The sequence below is a fragment of the Drosophila nasuta genome, chromosome 2L, assembly GCF_023558535.2.
Source record: "Drosophila nasuta strain 15112-1781.00 chromosome 2L, ASM2355853v1, whole genome shotgun sequence".
Taxonomy (NCBI): Eukaryota; Metazoa; Arthropoda; class Insecta; order Diptera; family Drosophilidae; genus Drosophila; species Drosophila nasuta.
The window spans coordinates 1,759,902-1,772,531 of NC_083455.1; the positions used below are offsets into that span (position 1 = coordinate 1,759,902).

At 37.0% G+C, this 12,630-nt stretch overlaps 1 long non-coding RNA gene across 2 annotated transcripts; it reads left to right on the forward strand.

The window, feature by feature from the left end:
- Positions 1 to 993, forward strand: LOC132798415 (uncharacterized). 2 transcript variants are annotated; one of them, XR_009633944.1, is made up of 3 exons: positions 1 to 297; positions 372 to 583; positions 655 to 993. It is a non-coding gene; the product is annotated as an uncharacterized LOC132798415 (long non-coding RNA). The 2 variants fall into 2 exon arrangements; XR_009633943.1 differs by having other exon boundaries at positions 372 to 590; positions 655 to 992.
- The last annotated feature ends 11,637 nt before the right edge of the window (positions 994 to 12,630 follow it).

Below are 12,630 nucleotides of genomic sequence, written 5' to 3' on the forward strand. Positions count from 1 at the left end.
TTTGTAGACAATATGTATCTGGTATAATAACTAATAAATATTAAATACATACAGATATTGGAAATCTACATAGATAAATATCAGTTGAGTTTCCAGAACTATGAATATTCATTTTAATTGGAATAAATAATATGTATTGGTAATTATGTGAAACTGGTTTGAAAATGATAAACGAATTGAAGAGATTTAACCTCTTGAGGCTACAATTACAAATATTTAGAAATTCCTAACATTAAAAGATCCGTGAATGATAAAACAAATTAGCACCTGAATAAAATTGACTTGAGAACGACAGCTGTAAGTTTTTTTTATTGTGGAGTTTGAGCGAGTTGTAATAAGCTCATAATTTATAAATTTAAATTGATATTCAGCTGGCATAAAAATGCAAAAATAATTCCCATGATCGAGTCGAGGCACAAATCACTCGGCAATGGCTCTGACGATGAGACTGTCTGTGAGTCGGACTCGAACTCGAAAGCGAAGCGAAGCGAGTCGAATCGAGTCGAATCGAATCGAAGCCGAAAAATGCAAATAGAGTGACAATTTCCCAGCACGTTCAAACGGAGGCAAACTCATTAATTAAGTCAGCGGTGGTGTTGGCTTTCCATCGGTATTTGCCATACAAATGTTTTAAACTAATGGTCATACTCGCAGAATGAAGAACTATCCGTCGTACTATGGCCCCGTCCAGAACAGGCGACAACTCCAGCAATTAACAAATTTATAATTTCCAAACGTTTGCGACGATGAGACAGCCGCCAGACGGGCAATTGGCGACGGCGGCGAATTAAAATTACAGACAACACAATGAATAAATAGAGATACATATAGACAGATAGATGGATGGATAGATGGATCGATATACCCCCGATAGAGTCTTGAACCGCACAAATAAATAAAGGTTCAATTATACGTCATAAAAAAGCGTTAGAAACGTGATTGAAATCTGTGAGAAATGTACTCGTATTGGGAGAACGACAACTAACCAACTCGTCGAAGCGGAGGCGCCTCGAGGCGACACATATCGCACCACGAACGTGTCTGCCACGTCTGCGCATGCGCAGCCAACAGCCAACAACCACAGCAATAGCAACAGCAACAGCAACGGCAACTGCTGCAGGAACGGCACTCTGAAAGCAGCGTGTGTATCTCGTATCTCATACACCGTTTAAGCTAATTGCCGTTCGCTGCGTTGCCTTCTTGTTGTTGCCTCGTGTATGTATGAGAATTGCTGTTGTTGTTTTCACTGTCGCTGTGGCTGCCGTTGCCATTAATGTTGTTATTGTTGTCGCTGTCGCTGACAGTTGAGCAATAATAATTGTCAAAGCTCTGACTTAACTTGACTTATCGCTTCTGCTACCTTCTTAAGGTGTTTCCTCGCCCATTCGGACTCAATTAAATTGTCAAAAGTTGCCGCTGCCTTCCCAACTATTGCCACACGGCGGTAGCTTGTCTTATGGTTTAATGGCGCCAAAGTTCCCAAGGGGACAGTCGTCTTCAATATTAATTAGCAACGCTTCGAAAGTATATTCAACTTTCCGTAATTACAATATTTATGCAGTCATAAAGTATTGACCTGACTCTCTTCTCTCTTGGTAGAATTTCTCAAAACCGTAATTAAATTGTTAATATAATATACGAAGGAATTTAAAACTTTCGCGTGCACATTGTTCATATTACTACTTGACTATAATTTAATTCCTTTAGGATTTAAACTGAAGTGAATCATGAAAACTTTTTGTTTCAAATATTTTAATTGATTTATAAACAAGCAAGAAAGATGGAGTCGAGTCTACTCGGCTGTGAAATACGAGCACCGAAAAACAGTGCGATATAATTCTTAGAATATTCCGAATTAATTTTTCGAAAAACTCCAATAATATACCGAACGTTATATTTTGTATATCCATATACTATTGCGGTCATAATATTCAAACTAAACAACAGACGGTTTTAGCCCTTATTGGTTTAAAAACTTTAATATTTCGCATTTATCGATATTAAACTTTTACAAACAGAAAGAAAAAACATGCTAAAATAAAATAAATAATAAATAAATAAATTCTTAAATTAGAACTATTTGATATCAAAATTGAAGCAAGAAAGTTTATTCATAAATCAAGAATAAATCTAGATTGCATCATCTTGAAATTAAAAATTATAATTTTGTTTCAAGAATGGAAAAATCTTAAACCAAGAAGACAAAATTTTAAATCAAGATCAAATTATCTTAAATTTAGATTGTTTAAAATAAAATAAAAATATTATTGCGTGATTTTTTTGCACTTTTATGTAATTGACTTATTTTTATACCCATAGGGTATTATAAATTAGTACCGGCAGGAAATGTATTCCCACAAATAACTAGCGTAGTTTTGAAGCTAGAATTTTGGTAAACGCAATAATTACTATAGTCTTTGAGATTCCTGAAAATCAGATAAAAATTGTCGAAGTTATAAAAGAAATATTTTTGAAAGGGCAAAAACGCCTTTGGCTGACAATCTGGTATATTTTATACTTTTAAATATAGCACTATTCCGATATACAAAATATAGTTTGTCGTATATTTTAGTATATTTTTGGAATATTTTGAGTAGTTGATAGTACTTTACCCACATATCAAATCTGCCTTCGGTATATTTTTTTATTATTTTTGTGGTAGTTTTTAGGTATATTTTAAGAATAATACCGCGCTCTTTTGTATTCAAAATGCGTAGCGGATATCGCACAGTCGAGCACACTCGAGCTTTCTTACTTGTTTTATCTGCTACTATTACTTTTAGTATTTTTAGTCAATATCATAAACTTCAGTAAAATATCAGATGGTCTGTTATATAATATTCAAATTAAAGTAAATATAACATTTTGTATTCTTTGTTTTAAAAAGAGATTAAATTTATAATGGGCGCCTCATAGGCTCCACGGGACATCAATTTCGGCTGCATATTGAAGATGCACGATATTTATGATATTTACCTAGCGCTTAAGGCAATTGCGGAAAAATTTAATAACGTAAACAGAAGTAAAGGAGAAGGAAACGTAAAATGTGAAAACAACGGAACAGTAATAGAAGTTGAAGATGGCTGCACTTTCCATAGAATATTGTAAAAAATTATTGTTTACATAATATGTAAGAAATGTGCAGCCAGACAGGCGGACAAACGGACAGGCAGATAGACAGACATACCTGGCCAAGCAATGAAGTGACGAGAAAAGTGAGCTGGATATTGAGCTCTCGGCCCTGGTGCTGGGCAATAATTTGTTAACATCCATCGCGATGGCTGGCAGGCAGCTAGACATACATACATATAGATTAAATGTATGCTTGTAGGTGGGTGGGAATGGAATTGAAAGAGTAGTTGGAGTTGGAGATGGAGTTGGAGTTGTAGCTGACTGTGATATGGCGCAAATGAATTGTATTGGCAGCTGGCAGCCGTCGGAACAGTGAAAAAAAGAGCTGAATATATTATAGATTGATGTGACTGCGGATGTGCAACGACACTAATTAATTGGGTATTTCATAAAATCAAAGAGTGTCTTGTGCTGCAACTCTAACTGCGATTAATATAGATACACAAGCAGTTGTATTTGCAGTTGAAGTGGTCGACGTAGTTGTATCTTTGGCTGTATCTGTATCTACTGCGTTAGCTACTGAACTGTTTGCTCATGTTTGCTGTCGTCAGCAGCTTCTGCTGCTGTTGGCTCGCGGCAATGTCTTACTTGGACTTCGTGTTCACGTCCGCGGATCGACTTGGCTCGACTCGATGCGAGTGAGCGAGCCATCGATGCTTGATTGCTAATTGCAATCGGAGTTGTCAGGCGTCCCGTCCCGGTCTGTCTACCAGATTGCCAGCGACATAGGCGCAGGCACAGGCTCAGGCACTTGCTCTGGCTCTGGCAGTGGGACAGACGAGTCCAGGGCCAGACTTGCAGAGATAGATACAACATACAACATAGAGCTTCGATTGCAGCTACAACTTTGGGCAGCGAGCCAGTTTTTCACTGTTTCCGTTTTCATTTTTCACTCTTTTTCCCGGGGCGGGCAGCTGACACAAGGAGAAAAAAATTTCTATGTAACAAGTAGATTTACAATTTGTGATACTTCCCGTACTTCAACAACTAAATAAATATCCATCTCTCGCTTCCACTTTTCTCTGTGTGTACGAGTTTGTGTATGCGTTAGGTGTCTATGTGTGTGTGTGTGTGTGTGTGGAGTTCGGCTGCGTTCAAGAAATCATGTCAGGCGTCAATATGAGAATCTTCAAGTGATTTGTTTACACGCGGCAGCGTCTATTAACGAATTTATGGTAAACAAAGGGAAGTCGTTTGTTCAGCCCTACCACCCCCACTTGGACTCTCCCCCATCCCCAACTGATTCCCCTCCCTCCTCCCTCTTCCATTGGGCATTGGGCAGGTCTCTATAGAGACCATCGAGTATCTGTATCTGCAGTTCGAGTATCTCATGCGCCAACACCGACAGACAGAATCGGGCACACACAAAGATACACTTCATAAAATATTAATTGGCTGATTTATGTTTCTATTTTCCCTTTTATTGAAGCGCATGTGTCTGCAACAACAAGAAACTGAACAAGACCAGCAACCTGGTTACATTTTGTGCATTGTTTATGTTGCACTGTGCAAGTGGCAAAGCATCTAAACAAGCGTAAACTTCTCGAAATCCGAATATACAGCATAAAATGCTTGTATGTGAAAACTGTTCCCTGTATTTTTTCTTACAGTTGACACTTTACTTGATTTGGAATTGTATTAGCACTTCAAATCTGACTTATAGTTGAACTTTAACAACAAAACTTTAAAATTTCATTTTGATCAGATAACAATATTATAAAGTTATGATTTTTTGGAATTGAGTGCGTTTATTTTTTAAAGACATATTGATAACACACATTTAAGATGTTTGTTTTAAGCAATGCTTTTATATTACAAAAATTATCTACTGCAATCCAGTCTTAGTTGCTTTGGCTCACAATCTGGTATATTTTGTGCTCTATAGTATATTTTGATATAATATAATGTAGATATACCAAATACAAAATTATTCTTGCGGTATATTTCTGGTATACTTAAGAAAAATATCGATATATAAAATATATCAATCTGTATACTTTTGTTTTTTTCGGTATATTTTTAGAATATAGTTTTATTAAAAATGGGTTATACTAAAAATGCTTAATTCCTGAAATGGAAAACTAGAAATTCAAAAACAGCCAAGGATATTCATCCTTACACGATTTTTTTAAATATAAATAAAGAGTTAATGATGTCTCGTGAATAAAGTTTATGAAATGATGATAGAATTATGCGAGTTTCAATTACGAATGATTCTCACATAAATCGAACCGTTTAGCAGTGACAAGCGTATCCAACTGCCTTTGGAAATAATTCATTTGCCAAATTGCCAACGAATTACAAATTAATTTGGAGGCTCAGCACGGTGCGGCACAACGCGAAGGGCATTAAAATTCGGATTTAGCTGTGCAAATCGAGCGTAATTAAATATTCAAAATTCTAACAAAATAATAAATATCGTGGAACTAATTTAACTGCCGCTGTTCCGGGTCTCCATCTGAGTCAATATTTGCATAAATTAGCGACGCTTCGACAGACTCACGTGCGACCGAGCGACGGAGCGTCAAATGCAGCCAATGGCAATCATCCCGCCTCACATCTCGCCCATCTTTCTGAGATCTTGCTGGCATGCATCCCTTGCCTTGCCTTACCTTAAACCAGCGATGGGTCTTGTTTGTTTGTTTAAGCCATTCACTGCTGCTGTCGTCTCGCTGTTGTTGTTGTCGTTGTCGCAGTCCTCGCCAGGATGTAATCCTGCGGCAGCGTGACCAATTAATTTGATTGTAAAATGTGAAATTCGTATTAAAATCAAATACAACAAAAATGACAATGCGTATGACGGGAATATTAAAAAGTTGCCAAAGCCACCACCATCTCCATTGTGAACCATAGCTGCCTGGCACCAGCAGAAAAGGAAAGAATGAAAAGCATCCCAAGCATATCTCTTCTCTTCTCTTCTTGTCTCATCTTCACTGACTTTAAAGTCACGCACGGAGTTTGCGCGGTTTTTATGATAATTTCTCGCTGCGATTGGGCTGCTGTCGCCATTGCTGTGGATCCCTTTCCAACCAGAAAAACAGGCGGTCGCTACATTCGATTTTGGGGAAGGAGCAGCAATCCAAAAGGGATATTTCATTTCCATTCTACTTTTCTTTTTGCTTTTAATAACAATTCCAGTTCATAGGGTTTTCTTTTTGATCGAATCGCTAAACTGTGAAAAAAGGTTGTTGCTCATTTCCTTGTCTTTCGCCCTTTTTATGCGCTGTCATCAGGCACAAGGTTTCTTTGTGAAAGTGGCAAAAGTTTACAGCCGAATATCTGATTTGCATATTCCTCAAAATTAACGATTGGAAAAATTGGCATAATGTTCAAAAAGAAATCAAAGGGTTGTTGCATTAGTCATGCCCAAAACGAATGTGGCAAATTAGCATGTATTTATGAGCTGAATCATTCAAGTTCGACAACCATTCAAAAAGAAACACGTATATATTCTAAAATTAAATATAAAATGATCTTGAAAAGATTACAATGTATTTTAGATATATAGGTATTATATATATGTACATATGTAGACTTATATTTTCAGCCATTAATATATCCAAATTTAGTCACATTGATTCTTAAGAAATACGTCAATTTCTTCTTCACTTATAAATTCCTATCTACGACCTCGACTGTACTTAGCTCACATTGTTAGATGGTCTGTATTAAGTTGTAAATAAAGTATTACAGCGAGACATGTCTAAAAAACACCCTTCAAAAGTTATGGGTTTATGGTTATGGTTCTATTGCACAAGAGCTACAGCAACACGAACGAGTCACAAAATAAAATTCTCTTTATATGCAGTCCAATAATATTTCCATTTGGCGAATTGCCACGCCAGCTTTCAGTTGCTTCCATTTCAAATGTAGTGTGATTGTGATAACTCCCATGGGAGATTATCTAAGCTGAACTTGAAACATGATAAAATAACCAAAAGCGTTTTGGTTGAGGGTGCACACCTGCATGATACTCCGTACTCATCTTTATTTAATAATAATGTATATTTACATCAATAAATTTGGTCAATAAGGATGTAATACGAAGATAGAGCCAATTTTGTAGCCCTATTCCAAATTGTCTAATTAAACTTGTGAATTCTGCTAGTTATTATATGAACTCTTAAGCATGTTGCCTTCTTTTTCCCTTGGATACAATCTATGTAGTCCCTGACTATGTATATCACAGGGTATAAACAAATCGTAGACAAAGTGTCATAGAAAAGCCACACGAACTGCACTTTTCGACTGTGGAAACATGTAATATGATTTTTATGAATGTGACACAGGACTGGAGAGACAAAATGAGAATACATGACAGAAAGGAGCAGGACAAAGCCAACGAAATCTGTGTTGTTTGCTCTTCAGGTAAATTGCCGGGAAATCGTTATGCGCAGTTCGTGCCTTTGAAGGACTCGTGAAATACTCAAAACACATTGACTATTTTAGGAACTTAAACTAAAGTTGCAAGAGAATTGCATAGCTCAACCCCTTTTGGGGCATAAACCCTTCACTCTTATTCGTACTCATTGTGTCTCAGGCAGGGTCATTAAATCATTCATTCCGAGTCATTTAATAATTTCAGCCAACATTGCATAAAGCACAGCGTCGGTCCAAATAATTCATTAGTGCCCAGGAACAGTAGTAGGAGCAGAAGTTCTCATAAATGCTGTGCAGGCGAAACAATAACTTTAACAGCCAGCAACTCCCACTCCAAATCTGACCCACAATGTGGGCACTCGACGAGCTCGAGGTGTGCTGTAGTCCTACAGAGGAAAAATACAAGTTAAAGTAGAAGTTGTATTGAGAGGGGTTTCTCCATTGTGAATGGAACGAATGACCGAAACTGAGCAGAAGGTCAAAAATGATAAACGGATATGAGTAAAGGATATTTCTGTGCGTATTTCCTATTACGATTGTTACCAGAGCTGCCATTGTCGTTGAATAATTGCAGCGGACTCGCATTCGGACTCAGACTCAGGACTCGCGTTCGCTGACGACGTCCTATTCGATATAGTAAGGATGTGTGAGAGAGAGAGAGGGAGAGAGAGGGCTGAATACAATTGCAAGTAAATGGCAAAGAAATAAGGAAAAAGGAGAACGAGAACGAGAACAAGAAGGAAAAAAGTTTAAGCTGTCAATATTTTGACTTTTCCTGCCTGCTTTTGTGAAGTGGGCGTATAATTAATGGATCGGGCGTTCGCAGCCCATCAATGGCAAAATATTGTGAATGTGAATGCGAAATGGGGCAAAAAGGGTTCAACATTCGAATCGATTGCTTTATTTATGGCGAAATAAATTGAAATGTCAACCGGGTGGGTGGAATATCATATTCCTTTCCAGCAAAAGCATAAAAGTATGAAAGCAGCGCATTGTGTAAGACGGCAATTGCAAATCTCAGTGAGTGGGCGATTGAGAGATGGGTGAGTGGTTCTTCGTTTGTTGCAGTCGCAAAAAAACTGTACACATACATATTTCTATACAAAGCGGGGCAAAGGTTCAATTACACTTTTGAACAGCATCGGCTTTCGCACCGTACCGCCCCTTCAACGTTCCAACAATGGGCCAAAGGGCGCATTGTCCTGCAGCCAAAGTGGCCTGGCATTTGTCTAATGTAATCGAAACAGATTGAGATAGATAGAGGAAAACTCTTAGCCACACAGTAGCACTGAAAAACTATAAAAATAAAAGCTGAATGAGAAAACTTTAGTTCGATTATCTTGATGATATAATTTGCCGCACAATCTTACCAATTCAAAATAAAATCCAACACGAAATACTTTTTACAGTAGTGGTCATTGGTATTGCTCTTTAATATTGATCCAACAAACCTTCATCAAATATTTGTACCATACTTCTATTTCGAATACTTCCTAAATTTATTAGATGTTGTAGATGGGTGCGGTTTTTGATAGAATTTCGTTACACATCATTTGTGGGCCACAACATTAATTAATGCCTCAATAAATTATAGCCTCATTATATCGTATGAGTTACAGGTGCGGGCTGTCGTGTACTCGCGTACTCATAACACGACACATAAGAAGCCATAAAATCGAATTTCATATTTCATATTGATCGCAATCATGCGATTCGACTCACGTCGCTTCGGTAGCCTCGTCGCGCCCACATAAAGCACTCGGACGCTTGAGGAACACGCGGAATCGGTAGCTGTGGCCATAACATCATAATATTCATGCATTTAAATCATAAATTCGTGATTACTCGCAACACTCAAATTAAATTCCAGGCAGGCTCGAGCCACCGCTCCCTGCAGACATATTGCTTCGGACACGAACTGGAACTGGGGCTGAGAGTTGGACTTCAACTGACTTTGCTGATGTTCATGTTCATGTTGATGTTGATGTTGATGTAGAGGGGGTTTTGGCATTGAGTCCCATTGAGCACAATCATAACAATTTTTGATATATTATGCGACAGATACAAGAGCTCGTCTTGCATGATAAGCAGTCGTGGCAACGTCAATGTTTTGGCTTTCACTGAACTTGACCAATTCAGTTGTGATTGAAGGTGAGCGAAATAAACTGATAGCCAAAGGCTCAACAATTATAATTTGTTTGAAAATAAAGAAAATTTGGGTTTGATTTTATTTTACCTCTCACTTTGAATAATAAAAGGCACTCGTTTTATTTAAGTTCTATTATCGTTCTAAGTAGAAAGTGTTTTAATAATATGCATACAATACGCAAAAGCTATGACTGCTGTGATAATTAGAGATCAAATGCATTTATGTATTCTGTCTATATAACATATGAACATAGAATATTCATTTACACAATGCCATAAAAAAGAATCAACTATTTTGCATGACAATGAACTGGACTGAAAGTAAAGCATATTCTGTTCAGAATGGACACATAAATGCAAAATTTTCGATTTCACAATGCGGCTTTTATTATGGCCAACAATATTTGCCACTAATATGCAGCCAACAACAAAAGCGTCGCCTCCACAATGCATATTTATGAGCTCTGCAATGTGCAACGCGATTGGAAATTTGCACTTGGCCAAGTGCCTAGCCTAGACACAATTCCTCATAATTCCCGCAATATTCGCACTACTGGGCCGAACTCTTTAGCTCTCTCTTTTTTATACTCTGTGCAAAAGCAATGAACATCAAGGGTATCTGCCTTCAACCAACAGATTTGCCATTTCTGTCTGCCTGTTAATGTGCATTTTTGGGTATATCGTAGTTCATCATTTATTTATGTTTCACTTCGCACTTGTTTTGTTTTTCTGCAATGCTAGCTGGGATTGTGACACTGTGGCTATTGTTGTTGCAGACTGCCACATGTTGCAGCACGTACTTGCCGCTTGGCAAAACTAAAAACAGAATCTGAATTGAAAATGAATTACGCTGAAATGAATGCAAAACTTTTATCACAAAGTGAAATCTATAAGCCAAACGGGCACGCACACATATTGTAGTCCTCAAAGCCCATATTTCCCTCTCTCTCTCTCTCTCTCTCTCTCTTTCGAACTCTCTCTACATAAATGAGACGTGCTTATAAAACAAGTTTTCATTAAAAAAAAAACACTATACGGGCGGCAGTGAATATGTGTGCAAAGAAAATCAACCAAAATCTTTGGAGCTCCAGATACCCAACTGTGAAATATTAAATTTATATTAAATATACTGGATTTATAATTATTGTTTTACTCATAATAATTATTGTTGATAAATGTAAAAATACTTGAAGATTTGTTTTACAAAACTATAAAATCAAATACGCCTACATGCTATTCTTCTTTAAACTTTATTTCGAACTTTTACCAAAACGAAACCTAACTTTAAGAGGAGTCGATTAATTTTGGGCAGGAGTGTATGTATAACATTTATAATTATTATTTTAAAGTACATATAATTTATTATATATTTATATATTAACATTATTTAAGAAATGTAATGATACCTGAAGTTTGAATATAAAAATAGCAAATTCTGCTTCTAAGCATCTTCCTCTGAAATATTTAATTATACAAATAGTGTACAAATTGAAGCAATTTTTGAATTGAACAAATATTAAGATAGTTGGACTTTATGCAAGTCCCAATTAGACATTTACATATCTGCAGATTCGTGTTGCATGGGGAAAATGAATTTACCGCATGCAAAAATTTATATCTCGTAACTTTTCTCATTAAATTTTATAAAAGGAGGCATATTTTAAACTTTTTCGACAGTTTCGCTATTTTCTCACCTGCCTCTACTTCGATGGGAGAGAAGAGTGAAGAATGGAGAGTGGAGAGCTTGATAGAAATGGAGGCTGTTGGATGCTAGAGGCATTGCAGTAGTTTGGAGATGCGCTCAAGCGGCAACGAAACTTAATTTCTATTCATTTGCTAAAATTCATTCGCACACACACACACAGGTAGACTAATGTGGTACATACAAATGAGCAGGTGTGCGGTATATTCATGTGTGTGTGTGTGCAAGGAGTTTTGTTATCTGCAGTCATATTGGCAGCGGAAATTGAAGCGAAACTTTTGTCTTCAGACTCGTGAATATAATTCCACGACAGAATGGATGAAATTAAGAAAACTAAAGGTAAGCAGATTAAAGAATCTAGCCAGGGGATGGGTTGAGCAGAAAAGCATTGTTGTGGAAGGGGAAGGTGGTGGGGGGAGCAAGACGAACACTCAGTAGTGCAAGCAGATAACATGGCCAAGGGGCAAGGCGAGGGGGGCCTGGCAAAAAATAGTTTTCCAATTAAACTTTATCCTTTTGCTTTAATTTACTGGTTTCATGCCTTGTCGCCTCTTTTAACCGCAGGCAGCAGTAGAAGCAGCAGCAGCAACAGCAGCAACAAAATCCCATTTTAAAGTTTTCCATTTTCCGTTTTGCCTTTTAATTTTTCTGCAGCTCCTGGCAGCGATTTCTTCTCATTTTGTTTTTAGGGCATGGGGTAAGTGGCACCCTCGACTGACTTTGATTTTGAATGCAGCAACGGATAAGCAATACGAATACGAATGTGAATACTCAAAACCAACAACAAACTGTCGAAGCATTGCATTAAGTAGAGATAAAAACACACAAAGTCCAAAATAAACAAGAATCAATTCCCTATTCAGAAATGCTCAACTATGAAATACCCTATGTAACGAATCTTGACACTAACGACACCAATTCAAAGGTATTCTAGATGAATTTAATTATTAAATTATACATATTTATTATAACTCAATAGTGAAAAAAAATTTTGAAGCTTTCATAAACTGTATAAAACTGTATAACCACTTTAGTGCCTGTTTATTGGGTATTGAGCATAACAACGAAACAGAAAATCGAACAAACTAAAAAACCCCTCAAGAGGACAAAACGTCGAGAAGAACGAGAAAAATGTGAACATTTTTCTCCCAGAATTGTTTCATGTATTCCAATATTAATTTGGTCAATTTATATTTTATTTGGAATTTTTAAATTGGTAACGTTTTTGAGCCGAAAACATATCGCGCTGACCCATCGGAAGTCAGCTC